Source organism: Pristiophorus japonicus, unplaced genomic scaffold (assembly GCF_044704955.1).
Source record: "Pristiophorus japonicus isolate sPriJap1 unplaced genomic scaffold, sPriJap1.hap1 HAP1_SCAFFOLD_449, whole genome shotgun sequence".
Classification (NCBI taxonomy): Eukaryota; Metazoa; Chordata; class Chondrichthyes; family Pristiophoridae; genus Pristiophorus; species Pristiophorus japonicus.
Genome location: NW_027254351.1, coordinates 503,608 through 515,000, shown reverse-complemented (window position 1 = coordinate 515,000; position 11,393 = coordinate 503,608). Strand labels below are relative to the sequence as shown.

Below are 11,393 nucleotides of genomic sequence, written 5' to 3'. Positions count from 1 at the left end.
CCTCTGCACTGTCCCATCAAACACTCCCAGGGCAGGTACAGCACGGGGTTAGATACAGAGTAAAGCTCCCTCTACACTGTCCCATCAAACACTCCCAGGGCAGGTACAGGGGGTTAGGTACAGAGTAAAGCTCCCTCTACTCTGTCCCATCAAACACTCCCAGGGCAGGTACAGGGGGTTAGATACAGAGTAAAGCTCCCTCTACACTGTCCCATCAAACACTCCCAGGGCAGGTACAGGGGGTTAGGTACAGAGTAAAGCTCCCTCTACACTGTCCCATCAAACACTCCCAGGGCAGGTACAGCGGGTTAGATACAGAGTAAAGCTCCCTCTACACTGTCCCATCAAACACTCCCAGGGCAGGTACAGCATGGGGTTAGATACAGAGTAAAGCTCCCTCGACACTGTCCCATCAAACACTCCCAGGGCAGGTACAGCACGGGTTAGATACAGAGTAAAGCTTCCTCTGCACTGTCCCATCAAATACTCCCAGGGCAGGTACAGCACGGGTTAGATACAGAGTAAAGCTCCCTCTACACTGTCCCATCAAACACTCCCAGGGCAAGTACAGCACGGGGTTAGATACAGAGTAAAGCTCCCTCTACACTGTCCCATCAAACACTCCCAGGGCAGGTACAGCACGGGTTAGATACAGAGTAAAGCTCCCTCTACACTGTCCCATCAAACACTCCCAGGGCAGGTACAGCACGGGTTAGATACAGAGTAAAGCTCCCTCTACACTGTCCCATCAAACACTCCCAGGGCAGGTACAGCACGGGGTTAGATACAGAGTAAAGCTCCCTCTACACTGTCCCATCAAACACTCCCAGGGCAGGTACAGGGGGTTAGATACAGAGTAAAGCTCCCTCTACGCTGTCCCATCAAACACTCCCAGGGCAGGTACAGCGGGTTAGATACAGAGTAAAGCTCCCTCTGCACTGTTCCATCAAACACTCCCAGGGCAGGTACAGCACGGGGTTAGATACAGAGTAAAGCTCCCTCTACACTGTCCCATCAAACACTCCCAGGGCAGGTACAGGGGGTTAGGTACAGAGTAAAGCTCCCTCTACTCTGTCCCATCAAACACTCCCAGGGCAGGTACAGGGGGTTAGATACAGAGTAAAGCTCCCTCTACGCTGTCCCATCAAACACTCCCAGGGCAGGTACAGCACGGGTTAGATACAGAGTAAAGCTCCCTCTACACTGTCCCATCAAACACTCCCAGGGCAGGTACAGCACGGGGTTAGATACAGAGTAAAGCTCCCTCTACACTGTCCCATCAAACACTCCCAGGGCAGGTACAGGGGGTTAGATACAGAGTAAAGCTCCCTCTACGCTGTCCCATCAAACACTCCCAGGGCAGGTACAGCGGGTTAGATACAGAGTAAAGCTCCCTCTGCACTGTTCCATCAAACACTCCCAGGGCAGGTACAGCACGGGGTTAGATACAGAGTAAAGCTCCCTCTACACTGTCCCATCAAACACTCCCAGGGCAGGTACAGGGGGTTAGGTACAGAGTAAAGCTCCCTCTACTCTGTCCCATCAAACACTCCCAGGGCAGGTACAGGGGGTTAGATACAGAGTAAAGCTCCCTCTACACTGTCCCATCAAACACTCCCAGGGCAGGTACAGCACGGGGTTAGATACAGAGTAAAGCTCCCTCTACACTGTCCCATCAAACACTCCCAGGTTAGGTACAGCACGGGGTTAGATACAGAGTAAAGCTCCCTCTACACTGTCCCATCAAACACTCCCAGGGCAGGTACAGGGGGTTAGATACAGAGTAAAGCTCCCTCTACACTGTCCCATCAAACACTCCCAGGGCAGGTACAGCATGGGGTTAGATACAGAGTAAAGCTCCCTCTGCACTGTCCCATCAAACACTCCCAGGGCAGGTACAGCACGGGGTTAGATACAGAGTAAAACTCCCTCTACACTGTCCCATCAAACACTCCCAGGGCAGGTACAGGGGGTTAGGTACAGAGTAAAGCTCCCTCTACGCTGTCCCATCAAACACTCCCAGGGCAGGTACATGGGGTTAGATACAGAGTAAAGCTCACTCTACACTGTCCCATCAAACACTCCCAGGGCAGGTACAGCGGGTTAGATACAGAGTAAAGCTCCCTCTACACTGTCCCATCAAACACTCCCAGGGCAGGTACAGCACGGGGTTAGATACAGAGTAAAGCTCGCTCTACACTGTCCCATCAAACACTCCCAGGGCAGGTACAGCACAGGTTAGATACAGAGTAAAGCTCCCTCTACACTGTCCCATCAAACACTCCCAGGGCAGGTACAGCATGGGGTTAGATACAGAGTAAAGCTCCCTCTACACTGTCCCATCAAACACTCCCAGGGCAGGTACAGCACGGGTTTAGATACAGAGTAAAGCTCCCTCTACACTGTCCCATCAAACACTCCCAGGGCAGGTACAGCACGGGTTAGATACAGAGTAAAGCTCCCTCCACACTGTCCCATCAAACACTCCCAGGGCAGGTACAGGGGGTTAGATACAGAGTAAAGCTCCCTCTACACTGTCCCATCAAACACTCCCAGGGCAGGTACAGCACGGGGTTAGATACAGAGTAAAGCTCCCTCTACACTGTCCCATCAAATACTCCCAGGGCAAGTACAGCACGGGGTTAGATACAGAGTAAAGCTCCCTCTACACTGTCCCATCAAACACTCCCAGGGCAGGTACAGGGGGTTAGGTACAGAGTAAAGCTCCCTCTGCACTGTCCCATCAAACACTCCCAGGGCAGGTACAGCACGGGGTTAGATACAGAGTAAAGCTCCCTCTACACTGTCCCATCAAATACTCCCAGGTTAGGTACAGCACGGGGTTAGATACAGAGTAAAGCTCCCTCTACACTGTCCCATCAAACACTCCCAGGGCAGGTATAGGGGGTTAGATACAGAGTAAAGCTCCCTCTACACTGTCCCATCAAACACTCCCAGGGCAGGTACAGCATGGGGTTAGATACAGAGTAAAGCTCCCTCTGCACTGTCCCATCAAACACTCCCAGGGCAGGTACAGCACGGGGTTAGATACAGAGTAAAGCTCCCTCTACACTGTCCCATCAAACACTCCCAGGGCAGGTACAGGGGGTTAGGCACAGAGTAAAGCTCCCTCTACACTGTCCCATCAAACACTCCCAGGGCAGGTACATGGGGTTAGATACAGAGTAAAGCTCCCTCTACACTGTCCCATCAAACACTCCCAGGGCAGGTACAGCGGGTTAGATACAGAGTAAAGCTCCCTCTACACTGTCCCATCAAACACTCCCAGGGCAGGTACAGCACGGGGTTAGCTGCAGAGTAAAGCTCGCTCTACACTGTCCCATCAAACACTCCCAGGGCAGGTACAGCACAGGTTAGATACAGAGTAAAGCTCCCTCTACACTGTCCCATCAAACACTCCCAGGGCAGGTACAGCATGTGGTTAGATACAGAGTAAAGCTCCCTCTACACTGTCCCATCAAACACTCCCAGGGCAGGTACAGCACGGGGTTAGATACAGAGTAAAGCTCGCTCTACACTGTCCCATCAAACACTCCCAGGGCAGGTACAGCACGGGTTAGATACAGAGTAAAGCTCCCTCCACACTGTCCCATCAAACACTCCCAGGGCAGGTACAGGGGGTTAGATACAGAGTAAAGCTCCCTCTACACTGTCCCATCAAATACTCCCAGGGCTGGTACAGGGGGTTAGATACAGAGTAAAGCTCCCTCTGCACTGTCCTATCAAACACTCCCAGGGCAGGTACAGCACGGGGTTAGATACAGAGTAAAGCTCCCTCTACACTGTCCCATCAAACACTCCCAGGGCATGTACAGGGGGTTAGATACAGAGTAAAGCTCCCTCTACACTGTCCCATCAAACACTCCCAGGGCAGGTACAGCACGGGGTTAGATACAGAGTAAAGCTCCCTCTACACTGTCCCATCAAACACTCGCAGGGCAGGTACAGGGGGTTAGATACAGAGTAAAGCTCCCTCTACACTGTCCCATCAAACACTCCCAGGGCAGGTACAGCACGGGTTAGATACAGAGTAAAGCTCCCTCTACACTGTCCCATCAAACACTCCCAGGGCAGGTACAGCACGGGTTAGATACAGGGTGAAGTCCCGTCCCCATAGCTGTGTATGGAGAGGGCTGATCAGAGAGGCGCTGACCATAATTGTATCGAGGGAGTGAGATGGAGGGTCTGGAAGGCAGCAGGGCTGGGGAGGGAGCACGTGACGACCGGGGACTGGTTGGGGGAGGGGAGGTTCGGGGAGGGGGGTGAGAGGGGGAGGATCGGGGGGAGAGGCAGATGACATCAGAAGACCGGAGGTGCATGTGCGGGGCATTTTGGGATGGGAGTGAAGGCCAGAAAGGTGACCAGAGGTCTGGATCAGGGGTCGGGGGTCAGGGGTCAGAGGCTCCGTGGCCTGGGTCGGGGGTCGGAGGCCCCGTGGCCTGAGTCGTGGGTCGGGGGTCGGAGGCCCCGTGGACTGGGTCGGAGGTCAGAGGCCCCGTGCCTGGGTCGGAGGTCAGAGGCCCCGTGGCCTGGGTCGGGGGTCTGGTGTCGGAGGCCCCGTGGCCTGGGTCGGGGGTCGGAGGCCCAGTGGCCTGGGTCGGGGGTCAGAGGCCCCGTGGCCTGGGTCGGAGGTCAGAGGCCCCGTGGCCTGGGTCGGGGGTCTGGTGTCGGAGGCCCAGTGGCCTGGGTCGGTGGGTCAGAGGCCCAGTGGCCTGGGTCGGGGATCAGAGGCCCCGTGGCCTGGGTCTGGGGTCGGAGGCCCCGTGGCCTGGGTCGGGGATCAGAGGCCCCGTGGCCTGGGTCGGGGGTCTGGTGTCGGAGGCCCCGTGGCCTGGGTCGGTGGGTCAGAGGCCCCGTGGCCTGGGTCGGTGGGTCAGAGGCCCAGTGGCCTGGGTCGGGGATCAGAGGCCCCGTGGCCTGGGTCGGGGGTCAGAGGCCCCGTGGCCTGGGTCGGGGGTCGGAGGCCCCGTGGCCTGGGGTCAGACTCCCCGTGGGCCTGGGTCGGGGGTCGGAGGCCCCGTGGGCCTGGGTCGGGGGTCGGAGGCCCAGTGGCCTGGGTCGGGGGTCAGAGGCCACGTGGCCTGGGTCGGGGGTCAGAGGCCCCGTGACCTGGGTCGGGGGTCAGAGGCCCCGTGGCCTGGGTCAGGGGTCGGGGGTCGGAGGCCCCGTGGCCTAGGTCGGGGGTCGGAGGCCCCGTGGCCTGGGGTCAGACTCCCCGTGGGCCTGGGTCGGGGATCAGAGGCCCCGTGGCCTGGGTCGGGGGTCAGAGGCCCCGTGGCCTGGGTCGGGGGTCAGAGGCCCCGTGGCCTGGGTCGGGGGTCAGAAGCCCCGTGGCTTGGGTCGGGGGTCAGAGGCTCCGTGGCCTGGGTCGGGGGTCAGAGGCCCCGTGACCTGGGTCGGGGGTCAGAGGCCCCGTGGCCTGGGTCGGTGCTCAGAGGCCCCGTGACCTGGGTCGGGGGTCAGAGGCCCCGTGGCCTGGGTCAGGGGTCGGGGGTCGGAGTCCCCGTGGACTGGGTCGGGGGTCGGAGGCCCCGTGGCCTCGGTCGGGGGTCAGAGGCCCCGTGGCCTGGGTCAGGGTTCGGGGGTCGGAGGCCCCGTGGTCTGGGTCGGGGGTCGGAGGCCCCGTGGACTGGGTCGGGGGTCAGAGGCCCCGTGGCCTGGGTCGGGGGTCGGAGGCCCCATGGACAGGGTCGGGGGTCAGAGGCCCCGTGGCCTGGGTCAGGGGTCGGGGGCCCAGTGCCCTGGGTCGGGGGTCAGAGGCCCCGTGGGCCTGAGTCGGGGGTCGCGGATCGCGAGAGATGGTCTCGGCCGGGACCCTAGATGCAGGAGGTCGATGTAAAGACACTCACCTCCCGGTTCCGGCAACACTTGTCTTCCATTACCTGACGGGCTGCACTGGGCCTGACAAACCCGCACAGATTTAAAATGGTGGTCAAATCTGAGGCGGGGCAGCCTGATTATAACATTTAAAAGGCAGCCCTGCCTCAGGGGAGTCGGTTCGCTGACCTGCCGTCTCCCCTGTCCTGTCTCCGTTAAAACCAGAAATGGGCTTAACGTGTTAGCTTCCCGCCCGACCCTGGCCAAACCCCCAGCCCCCGTTCGGTGGGGGTTCAAATTAGCCCTCATTGATTGCAGAGGTGCAACAGCAACTTGTATTTAGATAGCGCCTTTCACATCCCTAGGTGCTTCACAGGAGTGTTATGAGATTAAAGATTTGACCCCGAGACCCATACGGAGAAATTAGGGGCAGGTGACCAAAAGCTGGGTCAGAGAGGTGGGTTTTAAGGAGCGTGAAGGAGGAGAGAGAGGTGGAGAGGCGGAGAGGTTTAGGGAGGGAGTTCCAGAGCTCGGGGCCCAGGCAACAGAAGGCACGGCCACCGATGGAGCGATTATAATCAGGGATGGTCAGGGGGGCAGAATTAGAGGAGCGCAGAGTGTCGGGATCCAGAGGATTGGTAAAAGAACTCAAAAGGTGACAGGGGGTAATTTTTAAAACCCAGACGCGCTGCGTGCTGTTGTGAACGGCAATGCGCTGCCTGAATTGCTGCAGGTTAAATCAGGCCTTGGGCGGAGGCACGGATCGAGAGGACAGGGTCAGCAGGAGGGGAAGAGACAGCGGGCCTGTGGGCTGCTGCCCAGGCTGGGCTGCCATTGGTACTGAGGCCCACACACAGAGCAGTAAACTCCCATCACCCTGCCTCTGTGTTGACTGCAAAGCCAGTGGCTCAGTGGGCCGCACTCTCGCCTCTGGGTCAGAAGGTCGTGGGTTCCAGTCCCACTCCAGAGACTCGAGCACATTAACCCAGGCTGACACTCCCAGTGCAGTGCTGAGGGAGCCCCGCACTGTCGGAGGGGCAGTACTGAGGGAGTGCCGCACTGTCGGAGGGGCAGTACTGAGGGAGCCCCGCACTGTCGGAGGGGCAGTACTGAGGGAGCGCCGCACTGTCGGAGGGGCAGTGCTGAGGGAGCGCCGCACTGTCGGAGGGGCAGTACTGAGGGAGCGCCACACTGTCGGAGGGGCAGTACTGAGGGAGCGCCGCACTGTCGGAGGGGCAGTACTGAGGGAGTGCTGCACTGTCGGAGGGGCGGTACTGAGGGAGTGCTGCACTGTCGGAGGGGCAGTACTGAGGTAGTGCCGCACTGTCGGAGGGGCAGTACTGAGGGAGTACCGCACTGTCGGAGGGGCAGTACTGAGGGAGTGCTGCACTGTCGGAGGGGCAGTACTGAGGGAGTGCTGCACTGTCGGAGGGGCAGTACTGAGGGAGTGCTGCACTGTCGGAGGGGCAGTACTGAGGTAGTGCCGCACTGTCGGAGGGGCAGTACTGAGGGAGTGCCGCACTGTCGGAGGGGCAGTACTGAGGGAGCGCCGCACTGTCGGAGGGGCAGTACTGAGGGAGTGCCGCACTGTCGGAGGAGCAGTACTGAGGGAGCGCCGCACTGTCGGAGGGGCAGTACTGAGGGAATGCCGCACTGTCAGAGGGGCAGTACTGAGGGAGCGCCGCACTGTCAGAGGGGCAGTACTGAGGGAGCGCCGCACTGTCGGAGGGGCAGTACTGAGGGAGCCCCGCACTGTCGGAGGGGCAGTACTGAGGGAGCACCGCACTGTCGGAGGGGCAGTACTGAGGGAGCCCCGCACTGTCGGAGGGGCAGTACTGAGGGAGTGCTGCACTGTCGGAGGGGCAGTACTGAGGGAGCCCCGCACTGTCGGAGGGGCAGTACTGAGGGAGTGCTGCACTGTCGGAGGGGCAGTACTGAGGGAGTGCCGCACTGTCGGAGGGGCAGTACTGAGGGAGTGCCGCACTGTCGGAGGTGCCGTCTTTCGGATGAGACGTTAAACCGAGGCCCCGTCTGCTCTCTCAGGTGGATGTAAAAGATCCCGGGGCCACTATTTCGATGAAGAGCAGGGGGAGTTATCCCCGGGGTCCTGGGGCCAATATTTATCCCTCCACCAACGTAATCACCACAGATGATGATCACATTGCTGTCTGTGGGAGCTTGCTGTGTGCAATTTGGCTGTATACTTTACAACAATGACTGCACCCCAAAAGTACTTCATTGGCTGTGAAGTGCTTTGAGACGTCCGGAGGTGGTGAAAGGCGCTACATAAATGGCCAGGCTTTGTCACTGGGTGAGCCGGCCCTCGCTGGGTGTTCGGGAGGCTGTGTTGAGCCCTGAGCCCCACACACACACACACACACACAGAGCAGGTCGTGCGTGGCAGGTTTCGAGATCACGGTGAGATGCTGGCTCGGCTCCAAGGCCATGACTCAGGCTTTCACGAGGCCCGAAATCACATCTCAAAAAAACAATCACCCACCCGCAACCCTGGAACAAGCCAACACCTCCCCGCCCCCCCGCCAACCGCCAATGGGTCAGCCCGATCGGCTGAGCCTCACAGTCCGGGGTACGGGGGGGGGGGGGAGGGGGGGAAACCTGGACCCTTCTTGTTCGCTGTGGAGCTCAGAGGTGGAGACATTATCGGGAAACAGAGAGGGACGGCTGGTGGGAGCAACGCGCCAGGTCTCCCACATCCACAACTTTCTCAGGACCTGAATATCTGGAACAGGCTCGAGGGGCTGAATGGGCCTCCTCCTGTTCCTGTGTAACAGGCTCGAGGGGCTGAATGGCCTCCTCCTGTTCCTGTGTAACAGGCTCGAGGGGCTGAATGGCCTCCTCCTGTTCCTGTGTAACAGGCCCGAGGGGCTGAATGGCCTCCTCCTGTTCCTGTGTAACAGGCTCGAGGGGCTGAATGGCCTCCTCCTGTTCCTGTGTAACAGGCTCGAGGGGCTGAATGGCCTCCTCCTGTTCCTAATGTAACAGGCTCGAGGGACTGAATGGCCTCCTCCTGTTCCTGTGTAACAGGCTCGAGGGGCTGAATGGCCTCCTCCTGTTCCTATGTAACAGCCTCGAGGGGCTGAATGGCCTCCTCCTGTTCCTGTGTAACAGGCTCGAGGGGCTGAATGGCCTCCTCCTGTTCCTATGTAACAGGCTCGAGGGGCTGAATGGCCTCCTCCTGTTCCTATGTAACAGGCTCGAGGGGCTGAATGGCCTCCTCCTGTTCCTATGTAACAGGCTCGAGGGGCTGAATGGCCCCCTCCTGTTCCTGTGTAACAGGCTCGAGGGGCTGAATGGCCTCCTCCTGTTCCTGTGTAACAGGCTCGAGGGGCTGAATGGCCTCCTCCTGTTCCTAATGTAACAGGCCCGAGGGGCTGAATGGCCTCCTCCTGTTCCTGTGTAACAGGCTCGAGGGGCTGAATGGCCTCCTCCTGTTCCTAATGTAACAGGCCCGAGGGGCTGAATGGCCTCCTTCTGTTCCTGTGTAACAGGCTCGAGGGGCTGAATGGCCTCCTCCTGTTCCTGTGTAACAGGCTCGAGGGGCTGAATGGCCTCCTCCTGTTCCTGTGTAACAGGCTCGAGGGGCTGAATGGCCTCCTCCTGTTCCTAATGTAACAGGCTCGAGGGACTGAATGGCCTCCTCCTGTTCCTGTGTAACAGGCTCGAGGGGCTGAATGGCCTCCTCCTGTTCCTATGTAACAGCCTCGAGGGGCTGAATGGCCTCCTCCTGTTCCTGTGTAACAGGCTCGAGGGGCTGAATGGCCTCCTCCTGTTCCTATGTAACAGGCTCGAGGGGCTGAATGGCCTCCTCCTGTTCCTATGTAACAGGCTCGAGGGGCTGAATGGCCTCCTCCTGTTCCTATGTAACAGGCTCGAGGGGCTGAATGGCCCCCTCCTGTTCCTGTGTAACAGGCTCGAGGGGCTGAATGGCCTCCTCCTGTTCCTGTGTAACAGGCTCGAGGGGCTGAATGGCCTCCTCCTGTTCCTAATGTAACAGGCCCGAGGGGCTGAATGGCCTCCTCCTGTTCCTGTGTAACAGGCTCGAGGGGCTGAATGGCCTCCTCCTGTTCCTAATGTAACAGGCCCGAGGGGCTGAATGGCCTCCTTCTGTTCCTGTGTAACAGGCTCGAGGGGCTGAATGGCCTCCTCCTGTTCCTGTGTAACAGGCTCGAGGGGCTGAATGGCCTCCTCCTGTTCCTGTGTAACAGACCCGAGGGGCTGAATGGCCTCTCAGACTTACCCATCACCCTCTCCTCAATCTCCCTCACTCCCCCCTCGCGACCCATCGCTCCCTCCCCTCTCCCTCTCCCTCTCCGTCTCTCTCTCTCTCTCTCTCTCCACCCCCCCTCTAGTTCTGCGTCCCCCCCCCCCCATGTTGTTTATTCCCCCCCCCCCACATTATTTGGCTACCTCCTCTCTGTCTACTTTCTGTTTCTATCTCCACGTCCCATCTTGCTTTCTGCGTCTCTACATTTCTCTTTCTGACTGTTTCGCGCTCAATCTCTCTCTCTCTCTCCCCCTTGTCTCTCTCTCTCTCAGCATCGTCACCCTCTCTCCCGTTACCTCTATCTCTCCTTTTCTCTTTCTCTCCTTTCTTTCCCTCCCTCTCTCTCTCTCTCTCTCTCTCTCGCCGCTGTTACCTTCCCCTCCTGGATATTGCCATGGCTCTCACTCGCACCCTTACCTTCTCCTGGTTTGTATTCTTCACCTTCAGGACCACAGCCATTGCCCCGTGCAGTACTGGGATCTTGCTGTTCAAACGGACCCACACACTCAGCCCCGACTCCCGACTAAGCGACAGACTCAAACTCCCCTCTCAAACGCTTTCACTTTCTGTAACAAGATCTGCCTTCCCTGGCAGTGCCGATTGGTTTGCTATCTGCCTGCCACTCTCCGCTCTAGGGACTGTCAACAAATCTCCCCCACACACCCTCTCCCCCCCTCCGCCCCCCCCCCCCTTAGAGTCTGAGAATTTGCCAGCGGTCTGGAGGGAGCTCAGTTGAGGTACTTCGAAACCAGGGCCAGTCCGTCCCCTTCCAGCGATTTTTAAATTCTCCACCTCACGTTCATGGCCCTCGCTCCCTCCCTATCTCTGTAATCTCCTCCAGCCCCACAACCCCCCGAGATGTCTGCACCCCTCTAATTCGGCCCCCCTGACCATCCCCGATTATAATCGCTCCACCATCGGTGGCCGTGCCTTCTGTTGCCTGGGCCCCAAGCTCTGGAACTCCCTCCCTAAACCTCTCCACCTCTCCACCTCTCTCTCCTCCTTCAAGACGCTCCTTAAAACCCACCTCACTGACCAAGCCTGCCCTAATTTCTACTTATGCGGCTCGGGGTATCAAATTTTGATCGCATAACACTCCTGTGAAGCACCCTGGGACTTTTCACGACGTGAAAGGCGCTGTAAAAATACACGTTGTTGTAGTTGTTATTTAAGATGCGCCTTAAAATCTACCTTTCTGGGCTTTCTGTCCTGATATCTCCTTTTGTGGCTCGGTGTTAATCTTTACTTGATCACGCTCCTGTGAGACACC

At 58.6% G+C, this 11,393-nt stretch overlaps 1 long non-coding RNA gene across 1 annotated transcript in view; it reads right to left on the bottom strand.

Moving 5' to 3' along the window:
- LOC139251823 (uncharacterized) overlaps positions 1 to 10,734 on the bottom strand; it is a 15,457-nt gene extending 4,723 nt beyond the window's left edge. Inside the window, exon 1 of the long non-coding RNA XR_011591432.1 lies at positions 10,541 to 10,734. This is a non-coding gene — a long non-coding RNA (uncharacterized lncRNA). The remainder of the gene's footprint in view (positions 1 to 10,540) is intronic.
- Between the last annotated feature and the right edge of the window lie 659 nt (positions 10,735 to 11,393).